A 27,158-nucleotide genomic window follows, 5' to 3' on the forward strand; every position below is an offset into this window, starting at 1 on the left:
CAATAAATAGCACACACTGCATAGCCAGGCTGATATTTAGGAAAACGTGTCTCACTTTACACGTCAAAATAATCTTCACCTTTCTCTTCAAAATGATGTGACTTTCATTAATCTTACAAATTTACGTTTGTTGTTTTGAATTAGTATATTTCACTAGGATCCACCTCTTTCCACTGGATATGAACCTGTCCACTCCCTTACATCCTAACAAGGTGAACATGCATCCTCGCTCTTCTTTCACTTTAAACATATTTGCGTGTATTATTTGTCTGACAGAAAAATACATAGTAGTCAATTATTGGTTTATGCTCTCAGCAGATGGTATTAACTAATGTTAACACACTTTGCAGTGGGCAATACTGGATAATACCTTACAATCAGCTCTAGATGAGAACTCTTAGGACACTCTTAATCATTAGTGAACACACGCATATAGGCAGTGAGATCGGAGAGCAATTACAAAAAAGTATCAAGATGCATGAAGGTAGTACCAATAAATAGCACACACTGCATAGCCAGGCTGATGTTTAGGAAAGCATATCTCACTTTAAACGTCAAAAAAATCTTCACCTTTCTCTGCAAAATGATGTGACTTTCAGAAATCTTACAAATTTACGTTTGTTGTTTTGAATTGGTATATTTCACTAGGATCCACCTCTTTCCACTGGATATGAACCTGTCCACTCCCTTACATCCTAACAAGGTGAACATGCATCCTCGCTCTTCTTTCACTTTAAACATATTTGCGTGTATTATTTGTCTGACAGAAAAATACTTAATGCAGTCAGTCTATTTATACTCATGGAATGTCTATAGGCAAACTAACTAAATACACTGCTCTGACACTGGAGATCTTTAAAGCCTTTAAAACCCGAAGGGTACCATGGCTGAAGATATGACTTTACAGCTAAATAATATTGTCATCTCCTACTTCACATGATTTACTAGAAACTAAGTTGCTGGCAACAAACTCGGCGTGATCATGGTCCTACTTACAGTTGGGTGCCACTGAAATGTTTGTTGAGAGTCTTTCATTGTGGTCCTGGAGGGTTAGTTTGGTGTGGGAAGTGACAGTGGGCTTGAAAGTATGTTTTGTCTAATGCACTTTTTACCTCTACAGCAGCCACAGCGGTTCCCCACAGACACAATAATGAGAGAGAGCCGAAGCCTCCTACCTGATTCTGGCGAAAGGGTGAGAAAGGACATCAAAGGCCACCATGTGTTTGAGCATTTCCTTCACCATGCGTTTGAGTATTTCCTTTTTCTCAGTACTTTTGATCTTTTACTTTCTATCAATGCGTTATCGACAAAACCAGTCATTTCTTGCCACCTCTCCCTCTCTAGAACTAGCTACACAAGCTGCTCTGTCATACATTGTCTTATCTGACTGCCTCATCCTTCAATGGATTTTACCCAACAGTGATTACAGCTTTATGGTTTTTGAGTTTTGACAATAAAGTTTCCAAAGGTTTGTTAACTTCAAATGAATGCTGTTTCATCAAGGTTAATAAAGGCTACTAATTGATTTTTTAATAGATCAAGACAGCGTAGTTTATGAAATACTAACATATACACATAGCCAAAATGTATGAGGAAGATTTTATGTGAATCACTTCTGCTTCTTTCTTTTTTGATTCCAATATTACCAGCTGAACAAGCCATACACACTCTCAATGTAAAAGACACCGAGATATTCTGAATAAATTATACATTCCAAACAAACCTTTGAAACTGTTTATCTCATCACCTCCAGAAAGAAAGCTTTCTCTTGATGAAGTATATCCACACTGATGGCTTGTACAAACTTCAACTGTGAAAAAGTAAATTAATGGCAGCATCCATCTTAATGTAATTTACAAAGTAGAATTATGGTTTCCTTTACATATATTTTACAAACAAGTCTAGAAGATTTATGATGCCTTTTATGATACAAGATTTGGTATACGTTTTCAGACATATATGCAGTTAATTCAATGCCAAACTATACCATCACTCTTACCAAGATCTACTGATTTCCTTTTATCCTTTGGACTCCTTAATGTTAAGACCAGGACATGGTATTGAAAGACGAGAAATGTGTCATGGACTAGATTGGTAGGAACCTCGAGAATCAAGAGTGCTTTGAAGTACTAGAGAAGAAGCTCATACCAGTGTTGAAGCTTAGCACCCAAAGCTGCCGAAACAAATGGGACTACTCTGCAAGAGTAACTTTTAATGCATGATACATATTCCTTGGTACATAACAAGCCTCCTCCAGCTATGCTGACCTATGCCCTGTCACTCCATGAGCTTGTGGAATCCTACAAACTTCATAAGATGTTTTGAACTACCAAGGTCTTTAATAGAGAACTAGAGACATCTTACGAAAAAACACACATGCGCACACCATGCAATGTGTATTTAGTCTGTCGTCTTTTGAAAACTCTTAGGTGATCATATTCAGAAGATTTTAGTGACTGCTACAAGTTCACACATGCTGGATACACATTCAGGTGCAAGAGAACTCCTGACATGAGCTTCCATAAGCTTTATTAGGTCACTACCTCTGGCATTCCCCAGAAGAGATGTCGACTCATCAAAACTCGTAAAACTAAAAAGGTTTACATGGACTTCAATATGTTTTTTGAACAGAGGGATACACAACCCAAAAAAACGACCATATTGAGTGAATATTTGGCTAGCCGCTGTATCCGCATGTACCCAGGCATATATATATATATTTCTATATTTATCTATATATATGTATATAAACATATATATGTGTATGAGGGAGATACTTTCCCAAATTCTAATGGCAAGAAGGGTGGGCTGGTGGGGGACTCAAAGACATCTATCCAGGGGGACTATGTGGAGGTTAATTTTAACTCGCACCACCTGGATCAGCAATTGCTCAACCGGTTACCTACAGTGCCATCACTGAATACCCAAATGTTTGTGTTACTGCTTGGCTTTTGCTATAAACCGCTTGGAACAGTCCCTGGGGGCAAGACCCTGTGGCCCTCCCAGTCTCCCCCACCTTGAGCCCCAATACCTTCCATCAGGACAACCCTTCATCCCCTTCTCCACTCTCAATCGATTCAGTGTTTTAACAGACCTAGAAGGTTGCGATTGACAGAGGAAGAACAGGAGAACTCCAACTCCTGTTCCAAGCCGCAATATATCAGGGTTCATAAACCCCTCGCAATTTATGGCAACACGCAATCAGATCGATCATGCCAAATTAATCATCTGGAATATCGCCGGCTTGAGTTCCAAACTGTCCGATCCTGATTGGTTAACAATTGTTACCACCTATGACCTGATATGTTTCAAAGAAACATGGGAAACCGGTCCTATTAATCTAGGTGGCTGTCGCTCTTTCCATACTTCTGCCCTTCCGTCGAACTCAGGTCATGCCGGAGTGGGGATTCTGACCCTGTGGAAAAGTACCTTAAAGCTGGAAGTCTTGTCATTTCACAACGATTCTCCTTATTATCACCTTTTACACCTAAAGGGCCCCAATGGTAATACAGTTCTTTAAAAAAAAAATATTTTAATAATTTTACTGGTGACATGAAGAAGGCTGTTGACCTACTGGAAGCGGAAATCAATGTACTTTTTAACACCCTTAAACAGTATCCGAATATTCTATGGGTAGGTGATTTTAACGCACACAGTTGCTCCTTTTTTAAATAAAGCAGTATGTGGCATAACCAATAGGATAGACAAGCCTATACCCCATTTTACACACAACCCTTATGGAGATGCTCTGAATAGATTTCTTGTTAACAACGATTTAGAAATCCAGAACCTGATCAATTCTAGCTCAAACATGCTACACAATACATTTGGCTTATCTACTCAGGGTTCAACCATAGATCATTTCGGTTCCTTTAAAAAAATGTATTTGTAAAGTTCAAATTGAGGGCCATATGTATCAAGCCTTTTTCCCGTTTGCAAACGGGCAGATTTTCAGAATTGGCCTGTTTGCGAATTGGAAAAAGCCTTTTGGGATGTATCATCCCAAAAGGCCATCGCAAAATAGAGAATTGCAAAATTAGCGATTCTCTATTTTGCAAATGCAATAAAGGAAGTGCAAATTGCGATTCCTTAAATACAATTCTGGAAGCACCAGAAATTTGCTATTTGGCCTTAAGGAATTGCAAATTACCACCAACTTCAAGTTGGTGGTAATTTGCGATTTTCTTTAAAAAAAAGCACCTTTTTGATTTTTGAAAAGTGCCATATGTCGCACATACATGCCCTTACGACATGTATGTGAGCAAAATGTGCACACATTAATATTTCAGGGGTGCAACAGGGTGTCCTTTTGGCACCCTTGCAACCTTTAAATTGCATTTTCAATTTGCGATTCTTTAATTGGTAATCGCAAATTGAGAATGTCTTCTCATTCATTCCTATGGGCCTCCTAGCCCATAGGAATGGATGGGAAGGCATTCTCAATTTGCCATATGTATCAAAAAAGAGTTTTGAATCCTATAGGCTAGGAGGCCCATGGGATTGAATGGGAAGGCATTCTCAATTTGCGATTCAAAATTAGAGAATCGCAAATTGAGAATGCAGTTTCAAGGGTGCCAGGTTGTCAAAAGGACACCCTGTTGCACCCCTGAAATGTGCATGTGTGCACATGTGGCACACATACATGCCCTAAGGGCATGTATGTGCGCCACAAGGCACTTTAAAAAATGCAAAATAGTGCATTTTTAAGTGAAATCGCAATTTACTACCAACTTGAAGTTGGTGGTAATTTCCGATTCCTTAAAGCCAAATCGCACTTTCTTTTGTGCTTCTTACATTGCATTTAAGAAATCGCAATTTGCGATTCCTTAAATGCAATCGCAAAATAGGGAATCGCAAAAATTTGCAATTCCTTATTTTGCGTGGGGGTTTTTGTGTGATACAGTGCACACTGCTAATTTGCAATCGCAAACGCTGAAATTCTGCGAATTTCAGGGTTTGCGATTGCAAATTGGCTTCATACATATGGCCCTAAGTCTCTTAGTTATAGTGATCATGCTGCCATTATTGGTAACCTGGAATGGGAAGGAGTCCATTTGAAGCAGACGATGTATGTTAAACCCATGATAGCAATAAATAATGGGATTATCCTTAAATGGGCTACAATAGACGAAGCCAAAAAAATTTCCGTCATGGTCAGAAACAGGATAACTGATTTCATGATCTGCCTAGAAGTACAATCTGATCCCACTCAGGTAACCACGGCCTTTGAACAGATATTACTCGAGATTAAAAACGTCATAACTAGAAAATCTCCTACTGCCAACACGTTAGGCCCAAGATGGTTTGACCAAGCCTGCGCTAAGTCCCTATCAAATTTACATCAGGCCCTTAGATCCACCCCTAGAGATATGGAATTGGTTACGTTTTTCGTCTATAAAGAGGCAAGGAGGATTAGAAATGAAACTCTTAAGGAAGAAGCATGGGAACAATTGTATCAATCCGCCACCTCAAATACCGCTACGGACTTTTGTTGAGTTATTAACGCTCCCTTTCTCAAACCATACACTGTTTCGAATCTTGCGTTGCATTCTTCTCAATATTTGACCCAAAAGCTGAGGGAGCGATTATACAGAGGGCAGCCATTACCTCCCATACCAAACCTTTCTTCATTTTTAACCATCAGACCAGAAGGTCCTTATGCAGTGCTCCAGTAACAGAGTCTCCGGCCCGGATGGTACTCCAATAATTTTCTTCTTTGATGAGCCGGATTTATGGGGACCCGTGCAGACAAATGTTTTTAACACGGTCGCCACTGTGGGCCCACCGGACTCATGGTCGAGATCTATTTTAATTCCAATCTATAAGAAAGGAGATAAATCCAAGGCAAAAAACAACAAACCGATCTCCCTCCTGGGCAGCACTGCTAAACTCATGGGTCAGGTCCTAATGAACAGATTAAAGGAATGGGATACCCGCAATAATGTCCTGATCCCGGTGCAATACGGTTTTAAAAAGGGGAAAGGTACTCAGGATCAATGCCTTAACTTAAGTCTGTTAATTGGCAAGTATATTCAAGCCAAGCAAGGCAAGTTATACTTGGTATTAATGGACTTATCCACAGATTTTGGCGGTGTTGCCGACCACCATTTATGGAGGATTATGAAAGAAATGGGCATTGATGAGGCAATTATCCTTTTTATCAGGCAGCTCTATTCTTTGGCCTTGACCAGCATCCGCTACTGGTCGCAGAGAGAGTTCATAAGGTCGTTCCCAATGAACAGGGTAGTCCTACAGGGTCGTGTACTTATCCCATTTCTTTTTTCTATCCATACCAATCGGGTGGATACACCTCTGTCGGATTCAACCCCAGATGTTCCTAAAATCAATAAAGTGCGCTCCCCAATTCTCCTTTATGCAGATAATGCAGTGTCAATTGCCCGTACGGGCCAAGCCTTACTGGAATTATTAGAGGTTTACGTGAATTATATGCAAAATCTGGATCTGAAAACTTATGAGGCAAAGTCCTTTATCTTAATTACCAGCAGTAAAGATAGGAAAGTTCAAAATTTTTACATAGCCGGTCTAGCAGTAGTCCAAATTGATACTTCTCTTATATAGGGGTAACATTCGACAGACAACGAAATTAGTCCAATATGTTTACCACAAGGGGCTTATTGCTAGAAAAACGTATTATCGCCCTACACTCTTTTACAGAAAAACTGGGACCGAAACCCCTTGATATGGTTAAAAAAGTTTACACTGCTAAATCTGTCTCAGTAGCAACTTATGGGGCAGGTATCTAGGGTACTCTAACCCCTCAGCTCTCCAGACTATGGAGGACATTTTCAGGAAAAAAATAGTAGGCCTCCCTGTAAGCTGCTCCAATTTCATCTGTCACACAGAACTGGATGTTCCATACATTAATGATGCAATTTAGCCTGGCTCCAATCATTCTATGGCATTCTGTCTGGAGAATAGAATTTGTCAACCTCACTCAGAAACTAATAGAAGAGTGTCTCTCTCTAGAACATGTCCATAGGATCCCATGGATCACATATCATTAAAACAGTCTTTCCTCCCTTGGCCTACAGCACTTATTTGTCTCACCAATCAATTGCTCTACCATCTCCAAAAAGGAGATCAAGACCCGATTTTTTAAACAAAGGGCAACTGAGAAATTTTAAACTAACTTTTCAAAAGCATCAGTGAATATCCTAACTGGATGACCGATTGACCGGGAAGACATAGCCTCGTACTTAGTTACTGTGACAAACTCTCACCATAGGTTTATTTTACTAACGTTTCGTCGGAATTTTATCTCTTTTATGCTGACCTATGCATCAGGAATTTTCTCAATACGTGATCCTCCTCCTTGCCCATGTGACGGAGTTTCCACCCAATTAAATTTGCATATCTTTTTCATTTGCAAATTTTACGTGTAACACCGTAAGAGATTCATATTGCCACTCATACATAAATATAATTTTACACAATACCGCTCAGGAATGTATTTTCTACATTCACTGCCTGATCACCTTGTTTGTTACTCCGTGGCATCTTTTTTACTTCTTTCCTGGAAGACCAGGCGATTGCACAATACTCATGTATGAATTGTATGTTTTATTATGTTTTTAACAGATGTTTTTATTTGTCTTTTTCAACATTTTGCACAATGATGGATGTTTTAATGGATGTTTTTAACTGCTATTCTGTTTTTCTAACATAATGATGATTGTTTCTTCTATTCTGTACATCTCTACTTTTATAACCTTATTACATAAGAATCAAATAAAGTGATTTCACTGACTGACTAATGTGTATGTGTGTGTGTTTATAACTTGATGATATACACATAATAAATATATATATATTCAAGCACCATTGATGTGCATTTAGAAAACTATACTTATTTATATATACTAACATTCTCAATGTTTTGGTTAATGTTTTTGTTATTAGATGGTAGGAAAATATTAATAATTTGATATCCTCACATATAAAGTTGTGGGCAGAGCAGGAATGTGAGCCTCATTAGTGGAGGCTAGAGTTGGCCTATATCTTTGCTGAAGTCATTTTTGGATTCTTTACAGCTTCCTGAATGCTTTTCTATACACCGCATGATACAGAGGAGTTTTTCATTGATTTTGAGAATCCTACATCATATTGCTGGAAGAGTATTGGTAAGTGAAAAAGTATTTTAATGGAGGAATAGGAGCCAGGTATTTGGGTCTTTCAGTTGCTCTTCATGCATGTTCTCTAACATTGGATCCACTATAAATGTTATTTCCCACTCCCTGTTCCCAATCCATAACTAACCTGACCAGCCTTTTCCTAGCATTTCTCACCAACCAATAAGACCGCTAAACCTTAGAGCATCTTCTTAGTTTCTCCACTTGTTACACTGTCTTTATGCCTACTTCACTAGTCCACTAAGCTTCTTTTCTGGCAAATTCTTCCCCATTCCTCTTCTTTCCCTTAAGTCTGGATTAGACGTCACTCTTCTTTCAGCTTCCCCATTTCATTCTCAGGCACTTCCTTCCTCACCTACCCAACCTACAAATAAAGTGTAAATAGTTTAATAGCTATAGATCTTCATATACATTGGATATTTTTTGACTCGCTAGTTTTAATCACATCTGTATTTCTACATTTACATGCACATGCTTGTCATACAATTCATGAGATTGCATCAGATAGATAAACTTGCCATTTAAATTAGCATGTGATCACCTTCTTAGGCGTGGGCACTGCTAAATACTTTGATGTGGGTTTTTCATTATGGGCATGGTGTTTTGTGGATAATGGAAGAAGGCCTTGAAGTACGTTTTGCCTCGTACCATTTTTTACCACTTCAGCAGCCAGCAGGCCCACCACAGAGGCAATGATGAGGCAGAACAACAGCTTGCTAATTTACTCTGGCGAAAGGGTAAGTGAAACAGGATTTCAAAGGCCACCATGTTTTTGAGTATTTTCTTTGTCCCAGTACATTTTATCTACTTGGATTCTAGCAATGGTGGATGGCCTACAAAGCCAATTTCATCCATTGTACTTTGCCCCCGTCTAAAGCAAAACTGTATAATCTCTTCTTTGCAACATCCAAATCTTAATGGTCACTGGGTTTTGAAATTACTGTTTCAGAAGGTTTATAAATGGCAAATGAACGCTGTTTTGGCAAGGATTAATAAAGGCCACCAATCAATTATTCACATAAATGAATATTTACAATGCACAATTTGCAAAGCAGTCTGTCTCCCATCCTTTCTTTCACTCCTCCAGAGTATCCATATTCCCTTCACACCCCTTTTCTGTACCTATGCAGAGCAAACATATTTATCAAATCAAAACCATTTTTCAAGGTGAGCTTGCAACCAGTCTGCCATTGATACAGAGATTATATTTATTTGTACTTGCTAGATCTGCAGAATGGGTACATCCACATCACCAATTACAAGTGACTAAAACCTCATTTGACAGTTGTACTGTTCACAATCCATTACATAATAAAAGTACCCCATTTTTGCCCTGCAGCCGCCTCACAACATTTTGCAGTTTTTTGTAAATAGTGACAGCATTTTTTAAATAACAGGGACAACACGTTTGTCAGTCCAATGGGGAGTGGCAATCCTATTTCAGACAAAAACTCATTGTTTGATGTTTGCAAAGCACTTGCCCTCCCACCCTTCTTGGTATATGACGTCACCAGAACCCTTCTATAGCATATTGGACCATTTTACATGTTACCTTTTATGTATTTTTTATTTTACATATTTAACTTTGAGGGTAATAAACTTTTTTTAAAAGATGGATTTCAAACAAACAAATGTTTATTGACAATAGTAAGTAAAATATTGGCTTATACTGTTTAGTTGCCTGCAGTGAAATAAAAAATAATGCTTGATTATGCTAAATATGGAATTTTAGTAAAAAACACTGTTTGGCATGGTGGACCGTATCTTGCCAGATTTGTTGCAGGGTCCAAGTTCTTGGTGATACCTGAAAAAGACATTTCAGTGGAGCATTTGGCTACACCATAACTACATAATGGTGACTGCATTGTGTGCTATGTATATGTGTATCGATATATATATATATATATTACCTACTGGCGGTCGCCAGTAGGTAGTTATAGTTAGGACCACGTTTCCATAGGAAAACCTCAACATTCTATTTTGAATAACTTTGGCGCCGGTCGACGAATCCTCGCGAATTTCTCAAAATAGGTGGGGCGCTACGCTCCGCTCCTACCCTGAAAGTCTCGGGGGGATCCGTCAAGCGGGGGCTGAGATAAAAGGGGGGTCCCAAAACGCGTTTTTCCCATGCATTTTTCCATAGGACCTTTAGAACGAGCTACAGCCCGAACGGCCGAACAGAATTACTCAAAATTTATAAGGGAAAAAAACACTATCCATACTTTCCCACACCCCCTGTGTTTTTTGTGGCCGAAGGCCACCAAATGTTCAGGGCTTATTGTAAGGGAAAAAAACACTATCCACACTTTCCCCCCCCCCTGTGCTTTTGGTGGCCGTAGGCCACCAAATGTACAGGGCTTATTATAAGGGAAAAAAACACTATCCACACTTACCCCACCCCCTGTGCTTTTGGTGGCCGTAGGCCACCAAATGTACAGGGCTTATTAATAGGTAAAAAAAACTAAATTTTGGCAACATGAAATTATAAAATCGAAATAAAAAAAACACTATGCACATTGACCCCACCCCCTGTGCTTTTGGTGGCCGAAGGCCACCAAATGTACAGGGCTTATTAAAGTTGATAAAAACCGTGCACGGAACGAACTGCGTTAAGTGGGCGTGCACGCCTCGAATGGCGTAAAGTAACTTAGCATTTAAAAAACCGTACAAATTCACTGAAAAAACCATAGGTTTCACACACGTTATAGTTAGGAATTAGCATTTAAAAAACCTTGCAAATTCACTGAAAAAACCATAGGTTTCACACATGTTATAGTTAGCGGAAATTTTACTGATAAAAAACCAGCGAAATTCCCCCGTTATAGTTAGTGCAGGCAACTATAACTCACGCGACCGCAATCTTCTGCTGATGACATATGTGTCTTTATGAAAAAAAAATATTTGTAATATATGTATAGCTAAAAATGTATGGAAGAAGACATGGGCAAATAAGTGTCTAAATACAGTATTAGCATCAGCAGAGGATTGCGGTCGCGTGAGTTATAGTTGCCTGCACTAACTATAACGGGGGAATTTCACTGGTTTTTTATCAGTAAAATTTCCGCTAACTATAACATGTGTGAAACCTATGGTTTTTTCAGTGAATTATATATATATATATATATATATATATATATATATATATATATATATATATATATTTATTTATTTATATATATATATAAATATATATATATATATATGTATTTATATATACATATATATATATAAAAAGAGGGAAAGAGATAGAGGTAAATTTAGATATATCTCGAGCTAGAGATAGGTTGTAGTCTTTTCCTGACATTTGTGCAAATTCAAACTACAGGAAATTATAAAAGCTGCCTTTTCTAGACAAATCACAAAACAGGCTTAAAAAATACCTTTTCTAACGTCCTGTGATTATCTTTCTAATTTTCCACGATTGGGGTTTATAGACTGATCTGAGAGGAGAGGGTTTGTAATAATGTTTAGTGCGGTCAGCTTCTGAAGTCTTTTTTGCTTAATGCCTTTTTTTGGTATCTTTCTCAGCTACCCATTTGGCCTGCCACAGGTGTAATGGTACATGGGAACACCCATATGGTTACACTCATATATCATGCTGCTGGGAGAGAAATGGTAGATGGGAGAGGATGCTAGTAATTGAGTTGGAACCATGTCTTGAATGTTTCCTTGTCCTCCTAAGCTAACGATGAAGAAATGGCCTCTAGTGTAGTTGTTCAGCATGACACCTAACATTCACCTCGTCCTTGCCTTTCTAATAGTGTCATGACCAAAAGTCACTCATTGCTATTCATGCTCACTTATCTTAAGACACACTTTTTATACAAACATTTTTCCATTGACCGTGCTGTACTTTCTACTTGAAACATATTTGTCTTGATTGCTTAACAACATATTTATTTTCATATCACCTGCAGCAGTGACCCAAACAATAGAAATTTCTGTTGGATATGATAAGCGTCTAAGATTTCTGTTTTGCCTTGACCTCCATGCTTGCTGTTTTAAACATTACTGTCCCTAGTGACACCACATATAAGGGGACAAATGGGATGCCATGTTTGTCCTGGTAATATCCGTGCTCTCTAGGATACTCTGAGCACATAGAAATTCCTGGAAAGTCCTAGTCCTACCTTTAGCATTTACGTAATAGACGTCTTAACAAACATAAAATAGAAATATTTAAGAATATCCTAAAGAAGATGTTTAGCCAATCCCTCTCATCCACATTCCGTTTTCATTTTCTATGGCAAACCCATCAGACCATGGCACTTCTCAATAAGTCAATAATACCCAGCATTCTCTAATGACTATCAGTATGCCAGAGATTTGCCTCATAACGGATGCCCAAAATGAATCAGGATTTATTGTCCCAGGGCTGTCATGTTACTAGGGGGTAGGCATTATAAAATGTCTGACCACAATTTACCCAGAAATATTACCATTATGGGAGGGTCAGTATTTGACCATGGGTGGGCAATGTGAATCCTCTAATGGAAGTAACAGGTTGCCAAGAATCATTTATTTATTTATTTGGTGTTTTATATAGCGCGAACATGACCATGAGTAGGGTGTCGGAGCGCTTTACATTTTCATTTCCAAAACAGTTATGTTACCAAGTCATCAGTTGTTGTACATTGATTTAGAGAAAAAAAATTAAGCTTAATATACAAAAATACAAACAACAAAAAGGTTAATGTTCAAAGAAAGGTAGCATGTAACTGATCAGGAAGGATCCATGATGCTTGCGAGTCTGTTGAGATTATGGGAGGTATTTACTCATGTGAAAGGATTTTGCTTCGTTTTTTAATGCAGAGATGGATGGGATTTTTCTAATGTTGGGAGGGAAGGCATTCCAGATTCTAGGAGCTGCGCCAGAGAACGCTCGGGCATAAGTTCTTTTCTTACGAAAACGGTCCGGTTTCAGTAGTAGATCTCCATGGCTCCTAGAGATACGGCATCCTCCAGATAGAGTGATTTTCTGGGCTAGGTATACAGATGTTTCGACATGTACCACTTTGTGAGTGATGCATGCCAACTTAAATTGTACTCTTGCTTCGGAGGGCAGCCAGTTGAGAGCTTTCAAATGAGGGGTGATGTGGTCGAATTTTTTGGATCCCTTTATAAGTCTTGTGTCCGCATTAAGACAAGCTTTCAGTGGGGCTGTTCAGATCTTGGGAAGACCGGCAAGCATTGTGCAACCATATTCTATCCGTGCCTGAACTGCTGTTTTGAGGTCTGAATTATTTTAAAATGGTTTCAGTTTTCTAAGGTCGCTTAAATGGAACCGGGCGTTTTTTGCCATTGTGTTAATATGTGATAGCATTTTCAAGTTTTTGTCCAGAATAATTCCCAATGATTTAGTGGAATCAACAATCTTCGAAGTACAGTTTAATGCCATGATCAGATTGGTCCATTCTATAATGTTCGTGGAGCTTTTCTGGGGGGAGATCAGCAGGAATTTGGGTTTATGTGGGTTAAACTTCAGATGGTTACTCGTTAGCCAATGATTGGTTCTCTTTAGTGCCTGGTTCATAATACCTATCTCTCCTGTCGACGTGACTTTGATGTACAGCTGAGTGTCATCAGCGTACATGTGGAAAGAAATGTTTGCTCGTTGTAGTGTTTCCGTGTGTGGTTCTATGTACAGATAAATAACGCTGGGGATAGTGTGGAGCCCTGGGGAACTCCGATTGTATTTCTGGATGAAACTGATAAAGTTTGGTTGACTATGAATTTTTGCGATCTTTTTCCTAGGAAAGAGCTGAACCATTTTAGGACTGTCCCCTCTACTCCCATTCCATTTTTCATGCGATCTAGTATTTTGGCATGGTTTACTGTGTCGAATGCCGACGAGAGGTCAAGCAGGATTAGGAGACATTTCGTTATGGTCGAGGGCAAGTAGAGCTTCGTCCACGATGGGCAGAATTGCTGTTTCCGTATTATAGTTAGGTCTGAATCCTGATTGGAAGTCATTTAATAGATTGAATTCGGAGATATGAGGGCTCAGTTGTTGTACACATTTTTCCAGGACTTTGGCTAGCATGGAGATGTTTGTTACTGGTCTGAAATTGTTTGGGTCAGAGGGGTTCTCTGTTGGCTTTTTTAAAATTGGACTAACTTGCCCAGCTTTTAGGCATTCTGGAATTGCGCCTTGTGCTAATGAAGCGTTGATGATCTTTTTCCATGCAGGGATGAGCAGATGGTTTATTGAGGACCAACACTTTGCAGGTAAGGGATCGTTGTAATGATAATTAGGTTTAATGGTCGAAATGATCTTCGCAGTGTCATCAACACCAGTGCCTCCAACAGATAGATCATCAACACCAGTGCCTCCAACAGATGGATTTTTTCTCCCATGCTAAAAATGCTAGTTGTAGAACCACTTTTTAACCATTTGCTGTTTAGGAAGCATGCTTCTTTCATCCACCTAAAAAGAACACCAGTGATAAAAAAGGAAAATGAAAATACGCAGGATTCATTTGCAAAGTATAAAAACACATATTCATTGACAGGCATGCACACTCACACACATACACACATTAAAGTACAATGAAATCCACATGGAAAACAAGTAGAAAACATATAACTCCTTTTTTTTTTAACTAGAAAGCCATACTTACTGTCCACTTGTGGGTATCTTTCTCCAACAATGTAGCATTGCCCTACTGCCATAGAAAGTACAATAGTCCTTTGAAGGTTCTAGAACTGTTCAGCACCACATTTGATTTTCTCAAATCTATTCTGTAGATTGGGGTCTTGTAAAAGGCTGACAAAAATTGGTCCACTAAACTAAATAAGCAAATCCCCTCATTCCCTCCAGCATTCCTTGCATCTCTCTGAATGATATGTGGCATGTACCAAAATACTTGAATCTACCTCAGTGAATTCATGGGTCAAAAGAAAGATTCGACCAGGAGTAATACCAGATCACTTTCTCCATAGACTTATTGGTCAATTTGAACTGACTTTAAGGGCTTCTCCATCTAATGCATACCGAATGCTCCATTAAGAATCCTTAAGGATCACAGTAATAGTACTGGGGGTTCTCATACATGCCAGTGTGTACAGGGAAGAGGGTACCTCAGAATGTTGCAGAACTTAAGATATGACTGCAAAGTGATAACCTTGTGCCCTTTGCATGTTTTCAAACTAGTAGCTTCAGGAACATCTCCCTTGAAGGTACTGCTTTGAAGTGCAAAGGTCAACATTGGTGTGTTATATCTAGATGGTGTGGGATTCTATTCAAAGTGAGTTAATCTATAACGATTACTGATACCAATAGCATTCCCGGTAAATGCTATTTCATCTGCTAATCCACATGATGTCATAAAGAGTACTTTGATGATCATATAGCCATTCCTTACTTAAGCTGAGTGTTTTGGGAAGTGTGGTCTAGTGATAGGAGAGGGATCATTTGTTGAGGGCAGAGATGGCGGTTAATGAAGGTGGGTCTTGTACTGGGTTGTGCCTGGCTCTCTTTTCTGTGTATTTAGAGCTATCAGTCTGGCCATTCCAAGACATAATTACACAGGGGAGCAGCTCTGTGATGTTCAATGTCATGCTGCGCAATGCTGAGGGAGACTGGGTAAGTAAGATGTGGTGTCAGTTGGATGGTTTAATCATACATTTTAGTATTTCCTTTATGCTACATGGATATATTCCTGTTACATGTAATTTTTGTGAGAAACATTTAAAGCTGAAATCTGAAGGAAAATCGTCCAATTTAGATTATGCAATTCAGGATGCTGAGCTCCGCTATGATGAAATATGTTCAAGCTAAACATTCACAAAGTAAACTGCTGCCACAACAATTTGGAGAAACGCAGAAATAATGTGAGGCTTTGATGAGCGAAAAGTCTTGTAGCAGGATAGCCATTCACATCTTTGCTATGAGTATGCAGAAGAGTGTCAAGATGCTTGCTCTTCATAAATTAAAAAACAAGCATGAATTAACCATTTTAAATCAAAATCAATATAGAAGATTCTCTCGTGAAAAAACATATCCTCTAAGGCAAAGAGGCCTAGCATGACCGGTCTACAGAGCTTGTTTTTTTGGGCAGCACATCTGTATTCTGTTTGATTACTGGTGATACCACATCAGTTGTAAGTAAAAAAAACTCGGATTAACTATGAAATGCAACTGATCCATCATAAACAAAAGCAATATATTTCAATTTTATTCTCTAAAATACTTCAACATGATTAAGATTTAAATTTAGTCAGATGATCTGTCATAACTGACAGGCTATAAGCAGTAATTTCAACGTTCCTTGTTTCTCTAAAAATACAATTTGAGCCAATCATAATCTTCCAACACATGTGCCATAAATGTCCACTTTAGCATTTCATTTGATATAAGTCAGGATGTGTTTTTACAGAATTTCAAAATGTATTACCATGCTATTTCCATTCCTCAACCACTAGATACTAAAATGTATTCAAATAAATAGATGATACATTCATTATCATCCTTCTATAACGAATTATGGCAACACTAATAGCTAACTGGGTGTCACTAACTTTGAAGCTTCAAACACTGACCGTCAAAATATTGGCATCAACTGGTCTAAACTAAGGAGCACATTTAGGAATGACAGCAAAGCTCACCAACTTATATCTTCCATGTCCAATTTCCTATGCTGGACATACTTACATTTGCTTATGCCCAATTTGTCAGGATGGACAAAAGAGTGATGGTGCAAAGAATTGTGATCCAATATAACCCTAGGGTTCAAGGAGCTACTAAGGGGCTTGTTAGACTTGGCATCTTTTGGCATGTTTCCCCTGAGTTTTTGCTTTCTGACCTCCCAGGTTTTGACTCTGTTTTTGCTGGCTTAGTGTCTCTGCGCACTTTTCTCACTGCTGATCAGTGGTAAAGTGCAATTGCTCCTGTGGTAAAATGTGTTATGGATTGGTGTTTCCGTGATTGGTCTATTTGATTTATTTGTCAGTCCCTAGTAAAGTCCACTGAGTGCGCCAGGGACTGTAAATCAAATGCTGTTAGTGGGCTGCAGCACTGGATTGTGCCACCCACACGAACAGCCTGTAAATGTAACTCTGGCCTGCCATTGCAGAGCCTGTCTGCAGTCTGGTACTGCCATGTCAACTTGGCAAGTGTACCCACTAGCCAGGCCCTAACCATTCCTTTTCTTACACGTCAGTCACCCCTATGGTAGGCCCAAGGTACCCCTGTGGGTAGGGTGCAGTGTATGTGAAAGGTAGGACATGCCCTGGTGTGTGTGGCATGTCCTCATAGTGAATTGCTGCCAATTTAGTTTTACACTATTGCAAGGCTACCTGTTCCCATAGGACAGAATGGGGAGTTTGTTTACAACATCTTATAAACATAACTGGCCCTGGGAACTAGGTGGAAAATAAAGTTTAGTATGCCTGAACTCAGAACCTAAAGATACATCTTTTAGTGAAGGTGATTTTTACATTTTGGGTTTGAAAATACCACTTTTAGAAAGTAGGTATTTTCTTGCTCAGCCATCCAGTAGGCCTCTGCTGGGTTTGTGGATTGACTGTCTGGTTTTTCAATGACAGGGGCTGTGGAGCAGCAGTGGCTCCAGATAGTCCAGGTGGGTCAAGAAAGGGCTGAATAGATCTGGGCTGCATTTAAACTAGGGGGAGGAGATTTTCTTTCACCTGAATGGGCCTGGTCTGCCTCTGACAATGCTGTCTCTACCTCCTGCCAGGAAGCTGCACCAGAGAGGACAGAACTGGTTCTGGCTGGGCACAGACACTCTCTGCCTGGGAGGACAAAGGATTTTGGGCTATAAAAAGTGGGGCCCAAACCCCTGAACTTTAGAACTCTTTTGGACCAAGAAGACTGCCAAGAAGAAGAGCTGGAGAAGCTGTTAGGAGGAACTACCACTTTGCTGTGGGCTTTGATGTGTTGGCCTGCAGTGGCTGTTTCTGTCTTGGGCAGTGAAAGGACTGGACTGAACTTTCTGCAATCTAGTTTTATGAGTTTCTCCAAGGGCTTGAGGTAGAGCTTGCCCCCTGTTCAAGAAGTCTCAGGAACAGCAAAGAATTCAAGGTCTTCTGCCCTTAGCACTGGAGACTGTGTGTTTTGTGCTGCAACAGAAGAAAAAGCAACCCGACACCGTCTATGATGCCGCTGCGACTCCGTGTCCTGAAGTCACCGCAGAGGGCACTGCCGCAAACGGCACAGCAACCCTGGTCTTACCGATGACGTCTGCTTACGCCACCACCGAACCGCTACTCACACTGTGACCTGTGGGCACCGCACTCCCCATCATCGACTCGCTTCACAACAGCGCCTTGGTCTCCCTGACGCTGCCCCTCCATGCCGCAATCAACGCTGCTGCCTGTACCATGGTTCGAGGGCACCACACCTAAAGTTACACGACGCACCAACCTCATCCCGCACAGCAGCCTTGGCCTACCAACACCGGCGCCATCGACTCCAGTTCGTCAGCAGACGACAGCGCTTCAGCAACGACGTTGACGCTGCTTGCACCGTGACCTGCCAGCAACATGACGAGCACTGCATCACTTTGCACCGCGACCCTGGTCTCACCAACTACGCCATCTGATGCCACCACGAGCCGCTGCTCGTACTGCGCCACACCACTGCACTTCGCACCACAGCACCCGATGCCTGCCAACGCCAGCGCTCCTGACTTCAACCATGAGGAGTTCGATCTGCAACGCGTTTGACTTCGAAGGCCCGACGACTCCTGCACCGACCTACGGAACCAACGCCTGCTGACTCTCTGCTTTCAGAGCTTAACGAGAGGTTGCCGATGCCCTGCATTTCTAAAGGTACTGTTTTGTGGTTCTTCCTGACACCGTAGCTGGTCCGCGACACCGCGGTCAGCCAGAACTGTTTGGATTTGTTTGTTCATGACGCCGTGATAGCCCCAGAGGGAGCTAATGATTTCAAGGAACTGTTTTTCAAGGTTATTTTGATAACTGGAGATTTCTAAGTACTGTATTGTGGATTTTTATCGTTTTTGGTCTTGTCTTAAGTATATAAAAATATTGGATATTTTTCTACACAGATGTGGTGTCCTTTTTGTGGTGCACACACTGTATTACTCTTGGTTATGTGCAAATGCTTTACAGACTGCCTCTAAGATAAGCCTGACTGCTCGTGCCAAGCTACCAAGTGGGTGAGCAGGGGTTATTTTAGGAGTATAACTCCCTTATCCTGACTAGGAAGAAGGGTCTCTACATGGACAAAGGTGCAAACCATTGCCAAATAGAGACCCCCATTTCTAACAGGGCTTATTAAGAGTCTGGTGGTCCACAGACCGCCAGACTCGCGGGGGTGCAGCGGTCTTCCAACCGCTCTATTACAATTAGGATGGTCTGACCGCCAATACCCCGCAGCAGCCGCCAGGGAACCACTGTTCTCTGATAGTGGTGCGGTGGTCTTGAGGCCACAATATTCTTTGTGGAACCGCTGTGGTTCGCCAAGCATATTGCAAGTTTCCTCTCTGCCACATTTCTCATGGTGGTTCCTCTTCCTTCAAAACCGTGGTGGAAAGGAAACAAAGGGGGCCCCATATAGGGCGCCCTTGTGCCTCAGAGCCATGGGGTGCATGCAGAGGGCACTACATGTGCCTCCCTGTGTGCATGCACCCCAGTTCCTGCACAGCATGGTCATTACATGCCATACCATGCAGGAACTGTTTTTGGGGTTCCCATTGTGGTGCTCATTTTCTGAGGCACTGATGTGATAATGTCAAATAAAAGCCTGCCAGACAAAGAAATACTCGTAATCTGGCAGAAAGCCTGACCACGGGTTTGGCGGTGCGGCGCACTGCCACGCTCATAATCAGGCCCCACTTAAGATGGGACATAAGAGTGTGGCTAGCAAGGAACATATCTATCCGAGAAAAAGTTTTACGAGAGGCGTAAAAATATGTAAACCCATGTTCTATCATCTCACAATATCGCCAGACATCCACCAGAGCATATGATTCCATTACTTGCAACAAAACTGCCCTAGCCATTTCCTTTGAGCTATAGGTGGTTCTCGAAGTAGAGTTTAACCCTCGACCACTAAAAGAGGGGTCTATCAATGGATTAAGGACCCTGCAAATAATCAATGGTTCCGACCATTGATGTAGCTAAGAAAGCAGACTATTAAAGACCACAGGGTCATCAGTGTTGGCCCCATAGAGTACACATGGCATAATGCATAATTGGCCCCTCTTGACTGTTGCTATGAACTTTCATCCACCAACATCTATACCGTGGTTGATGAGTGTCTAGCTCTTATTCCAAGCCAGTATGGCAATCCCTCTCTGAGAGAAATGAAACAAGCTGAGAATAGCACTTGATACCAGAAATCATACAGAACAAAGGCCTGTTTATTCAAGAGCTGAGTTTCCTGTAGGCCATCTAAATGTGGATGAAGATAGTGTAACATCACAAATCAGTAGAGGAAAAAGCTGCATAGTACACCCTCAGCACCCCTCTTTCTAACTTGCTTTCAATACATTGATGTTACCTATTCCTCCAAAGAGCTAGGCTTTTTGTCTTCACAGCATGATCCTCGCTACCCACGAACCCTTTCCCTTGTCTTGTCCTTTATTTCTGGCTAAATGGGCTTCTCACATACCATCAGTCTTTTTTCTATTCTAAAACCTATTCACAGTAAACAAAATAACTAGGCTGCACATTACTCAAAATATTCTTTTTAGACTGCCAAATTTGCTAGAAGTAATCACTGGTTTTCTATTCCAAAAATAGTCAGGTATCTTCTAACATATGGATCATTACTTCTTTACTCTAGATCCTTGTTTATGTACCCCAGGAAATGATAAAGCTAAAGAGAAAAAGACACGAACATCAGCTAAAAAAATCAAATTTTTTCTTTGTGTAATTTCAATATTTTTCTTAGCTATTGCCTTCATACCTTACAAGTTAGCTAAGTGTAGCACACTCTGCCGAGCCGGCCAGTCTTCCTTCCGGAGAAGTTGCAAAGCTTAATTTTGTAGTCAGGCAGTTCTGTATTGTGCGGGCAGAGCTGGCGGAATTTGATTCTGCGTGATTACATTAAAATTCTGCGGAATTCAGCATTGGAGCGGAGTGTGCATTTGTTGCTATTTTCTTAGTGCTAAATGCACCCCCTCAACCAAAATGGATGTGAGGGTGCATTTTGCACTAAGAAATAGAGCTGCCAAATACCAAATGCACTTCAGTACCTACCCTTCGGTGGCACTGTTAAATACTAAGATTACATAAGCCTTAAATACTCTAAGTATGTAAGGGCACTGAGGGGAAGCACATCAGTGAAGTTAGTAGTTTTTAAACAGAGACAGAAGAGGAAGCTGTCCCTCTATGTTTAAAAAATAACTGCACATTAAAGTTTGACTGCTGATTAATAAACGTAAATGGTGTCTACATCAAGGAGTTAGTGCTTGGGTGGTTGTAGAGTAACTGAGTCCATTAATAAGTGGCTAGATGAAAGCACATCAATATGAATGGATGAAGAGGCCAGTGCCTTATGTGTGGGATAAGTAAGTCTGGGGTCTATTGTGGCAGTGTGCAGGGGCTTGGGTAGGTTATGATGAAGTGGGAACCCAATTGTATTGTGACATCAGGGTGGAGGAATTAGATCTTAGGAGAAGTTGTGGTGGTAAAGTAGGAGAAGGCTGCACCCAATCAGTGCATGATGGAACACAGGGCAAAGAAGGGATCGCCTTACCTGGTAGAAGTAATGCTGAGGGGTTGGGTAGCTGGACTTCTTCTGCTGCTGGGCCATGTAGCCCCAGACCAAATTTCATATCTGCACCAGTTCCTCATCTGCACGATAGCTGAGGCTTATGGCCTTGCTGCATGATTATCTCTGACCAGGAACACCCTTCTTTGTCTTTCTCTTTATGTCTGGATAAATGGTTGCTCATGTTACCTTTCCCTGAAATGTTTCTTCTCACATCCCAACAATCTAATTTCCATTTTTAATCTGTTCACACTAAATAAATAAATTAGGCTACACATTACCCAAAACAATTTTTAGGCACTGTACCAGATTTGCTAGAAGTAATCATTGATCATCTCACAAAGTGGTCACACTTAAACATAAGCTGTCTTCCCACTTAGACGATCACCTGTAGGCTGCACACCAGTGAAAAAGCAAAATGTCTTTCCTTGTGGAGAGAGGGAGTATGTATGTGTGTGGATAGAGGAAATTGCTCTTGAACTGAATCTTGGCTAATGCTTTTTTTGGTATTTTCACAGCAAGAACCCAGACCAGCTGCACTTGAAGTAGAATAGACCAGGGGCCAGATGTACAGATAAACGACCGGTTTTAGCGGTTGCAAACGTGCAATTGGCCCGTTTGTGACCGCAAAAAAGGGTGGTGGTATGTACAAATGCTTTTTTGCCAGTCAGTGACATGCAAAATAGTGTTTTTGAGTCGCTATTAGCAAGGGGCATGCCAAGGGTGTCCCTTCCTAATATCGAGTCACAATGGTATGTAACATTGTTTTGCGACAGCATTTGTGGTTGCAAAACACTCGCAGCTTACCGTCTACTTGAAGCAGGTGGTATGCCACTTCCAAATGGGCTGAATTTGGAAAAAAAAGTTGCTTTATTGAAAAATCAAACACATGCACTGAGGTCTGCTGTCACCAACAGGGCAAAATCCCTGTGTTTGCAGACCATTCCCGATGGGTCGCAAATTGTGACCTGCCTCTTGAATGTTAATGAGGCAGGTCCCTTGCGACCCATTTGAGAATCGCAAACAGTGTCTCAGACATTGCTGTACATTCCATTTTGCGAGTTGCAAATTGCGAGTCGCAAAATATCGCAATTTGTGATTTGCAAAATGGAATGGTCGTACATCTGGCCCCACAAGCCTTGTATCTTATGATAGTGAAAGTCAAAGAATAAGTGAGAGTTAATCAGTGGATAGGGAATTAGCTTGTTTTTTAAATGTTTGCATGCTAGCTGTAATGGAATGGCCTAGATCAATATTTTTTTTATTAATTCTTCACCACTGGATATTCTAAAACCCCATTATCCCTCATCCCATTATTTTTCCATAAGTGATCAACGAAGCCTGTCTTAGGCACTCAGATCAGAGTTGAAATCCTTGGACAACCTTAGCCACCTACAGTTGCCACATTGATGTCACCTCCATCCCTGCTAGCCCACTCTGGGTGCTTCATCTTTATGCCATGATTGCAAACGGCCAGAAACCACCTATTTTGTGTATTTTCAGCTTAATCCTGCATCTTCCTTATGGTTCTCTGCACAGAAGGAAACGATGTCTGAGTTTTCCCCATAAATAGCAAAGACATATTTTGCTTGACCGCTCCCAAGACACTTCAAACATGCCTTGTTCAGGCTTTGTTCAATAGGTCGGCATTCTAAAGCTTTCTTGCCTTGCCTTAAAGCATCAGCCCTATGAACAGAAAACTGCTTTACGAAACTGAATTGGTTTTTCTACAATATTTTTCATTCCTTTTTGATAGTGGCAAAAATGTGTTTTGGTCCCGATATATCTATAGGTCGTTATTTCAAAAGTCTATTACATGACAATAGAAGAACTACAAGCAGGTAAAAATAAAGGGTTCTGTTGTGACTGTTGGCAGTGGTCTTGCCTCACACTTTTTTTCAAATCTTTACAGTTGCCAGACACACGCACCTCAGATGAAACACACGAGAGCAGCATCACATTGGTGTGTCGCCTTATAAATCACACTTCAGGAAGGCAGAGGGTAAGTGATCAGTGGACAGGTCCATGTGTGAGTGTTTCCTTTCTCCCCTCCCAGTGTAAGCTGTTACAATTCTTTATCAGTGAATTGTCCTAAAATCTTCTGCAATCTTGTATACCCTTCCAAATGATTAAGGGCCATATGTAGGTAGCCTAACATTTACCACTTCATAAATACCGAATTTTACCGATTCGGTATTTATGAAGTGGTAAATGCTATGTAGGTAATCCATCGGTAATATTTACCGATTCGGAATGGGTCGGTAATTTAGAATCGGTATTTACCGATTCGGTAATGGTAACTGGCTTCCCATTGATTCCTATGGGCCAGGAGGCCCATAGGAATCAATGGGAAGCCAGTTACCATTACCGAATCGGTAAATACCGATTCGGTAATGGGGGGAGCACAACCAAGGGTGGCAGGGTGTCACAGTGACACCCTGTTGCACCCCTGATTCCTGCATGTGTGCACATGTGGCACACATACATGCCCTTAGGGCATGTATATCTGCCACATTGCACACTTCAAAGTGCAAAGAAATGCTTTTTTACAGCTATTCGTCATTTACCACCAACTTTTAGTTGGTGGTAAATAACAAATCCCCACAACAACCACACACTCCCCCTACATATCATTTCAGGATTCGGAATTTACCGAATCGGTAAAATTACCGAATCGGTAATTTTACCGATTCGGTAAATTACCGAATCCTGAAATGTGCCCCCTACATACCAAAAGCCTGAATACCGGTCGGTAACGGGATATTTACCGAAAATCGGCCGTTACCGACCGGTATTGGGCTTCCTATATATGGCCCTAAATCTCTTAACTATTATTTTCTCTGCAACACTGAAATTCCCATTAAACTCTAATGAGCAAGCAAAGTTTATGTGGTGTGTTGAGTGGAAAGAAGAGAGCTGGGCAGTGCCATATCGACAAAGATATTGCACTGCTGCCATCTTCCCAAGTGCTCGTTCTCCTTAAGGTTGCCTAGCAACATGCAGAAACATTTGAACCAGAAAGGTTTTGTACAGAAATGATAACCCTCCAGTACAAAATCCTTCGCTTAAACTTACTTTTAAACTTTGCCACTTTGTAAGTGTTCTATACACTCATGCAATGATAAAACAGTTTGGAGAAAAAAGATGTTCTCCGACTTTGTGCCTTCCTCATGGAGGCGTATTTGTTTTTGGTGCAAACTAATGTCTACAACTGTTAGTAGATGGGGCTCTGTGCTAAATTCCTAGGGTAATTACATGGGAACACCCATGTACAATCCATGAAACACCCCTTGACGCAAAGCAATGCAAAGTAACACAAACATCTGCTTTGCGTTATTTTTAGTCAATCTTCCACACAAATAAACGTTTGCACTGAAATGTAATACTTTATCGTGACTTTACACCAGTGCACATCTCTTTTTGTGACTTTGTACCAACACAAAGCCTTGATAAATCTGACCCTACATTCTTATTTTATCTAACTCAGACCAATGTCATCTCCATCCTCCAAGCCCCAGATAACCCCGTCATTCTTACACCATGATTCTTGAGAAACTTTTATGTTTATTTGTTTAGTTAAGCAATCACTTCATATCAACTGTTTCTAGGCTTCTGCAAGACACGTCTTATTGCATAACATTCTTATTGTTTTAAATTGTATTGCTAAACGGTTGTGAAAGCAATAATTTGATCAAGGTCAGTTTTGAATCCTGAAGGTCATGTTACTAGTGGTATTTTGAGTGTATGGATGGAGGATATTGCAAAATTGAAAGCCAGTGACTCTGAAGTGTTCTCATTGGTTCCAGTGACCATTAGAAGATTGATTTCTTTGAATCTTAGGGGCATATTATCAAGCACAGCGTTAAACTTATCGCCACTTTAGAGGCAGAAAACTGCCCCTAAAGTGGCAATAATGGGCTTGATAATATGCCGCAGAGAATTCCAATAGAAGCCCATGTTGACACCAGATCATGGGCTTCTATGGGAATTCTCAAGGGCATATTACCAAGCCCATTATCGCCGCTTTAGCGGCAGTTTTCTGCCGCTAAAGCGGCAATAATTTTAACACCATTTCTTGATAATATGCCCCATAGATGGTAAGCTGGTGGCGCATGATTTTATTCTGTAGGTATAAGGGTGTTGAACGTTAATGGCAGTTGAAGGTTATGCAAAGGTAGACTATTTTATTGAGGCGTAATTGGTATATGCTTTTCTATGTGGACAAAAGTGTGACTGGTGAACGATGAACGGCAAGTTTCAGTTGTTCATAGTACTTTGGTTTGTCAGGAGGAGTGATGTAAAGGAAATTGTCATAGTAACATTTACTGATGTTCCTACCTCCATGGGTGGTATGTTTTGGGATGAGAGGTAAGATCTTTTCGAGGAGCTATATTTAGTAGAAAGTGACATTGACCACTGCTTCTGTCAGTTGAGACTGTGGTTTGTAGCTATACAAAACAATGAATCTGACTTTGGTTTTTATGGAACAATGTCCCCAAAGAAGGTTGGGCATGTCAGAGTGCCAGTATTTGTAAGGAAGTGGTGTCTCAGCACCAGGATTTCTGTTTTGGAGCCATGGAGTGTCATCAGCCTGCTCAGCGTCATCCACATCTCTATTGCTTTGAGGTCTTCTGTCACATTGATGAATTGTTTCGTGTGACCTGCAAGTAAATCTACTTGTCATCCTGTGGAAGGCAAGGCTGTGGTTTTTAAGTCCATGCGGTTGTCAAGTATTTATTAGAAGGATCAGTATTAAGGATGATGCGGTACTCTTCATGTGACCTCGCAGGGTGGGAGAATTCAAACAGCTGCAGCGGAGTGGTCACTGATGCGTGCAACAGACCAGTGATATAAAGATGAGCCAGAGTGGTTGAAAATAATCAACTTGCTTTGGAAACCTTAGCTGAATCTCACAAGTTGACACAGATATTCACTGCTGTAGCTGCTGTTCCATGTTTTAAGCAGAATTCCGATTTATTGTTATGTAAAAAGTCATTCCTAATATTGGGAAAGGTTGTCAGCTTTTGCCGTCATATTTTGTTGCAGAGGGTGGTGCATTAATGAGTCCCCTGTTACTGAATGAGTTTTAATTTTCCTTGATAGTGTGATTGCATATGAACTTTGTAAGATAATATCGCTCTTGCATCAGAATGAACATTTCTAATGGTGAAAAAGCAATGGAAAGAGGGTAAACATCCAAGAAAAAATGGCAATTGAGTTAGAGTGGGCCTTTCATTGCCTGTAAGGAAGAATCCCATTCTAATGTGATTCATCAGTGTCTAGGGTGTCATAAGTTACAATGTGGG

Source organism: Triturus cristatus, chromosome 6 (assembly GCF_964204655.1).
Source record: "Triturus cristatus chromosome 6, aTriCri1.1, whole genome shotgun sequence".
Lineage (NCBI taxonomy): Eukaryota > Metazoa > Chordata > Amphibia > Caudata > Salamandridae > Triturus > Triturus cristatus.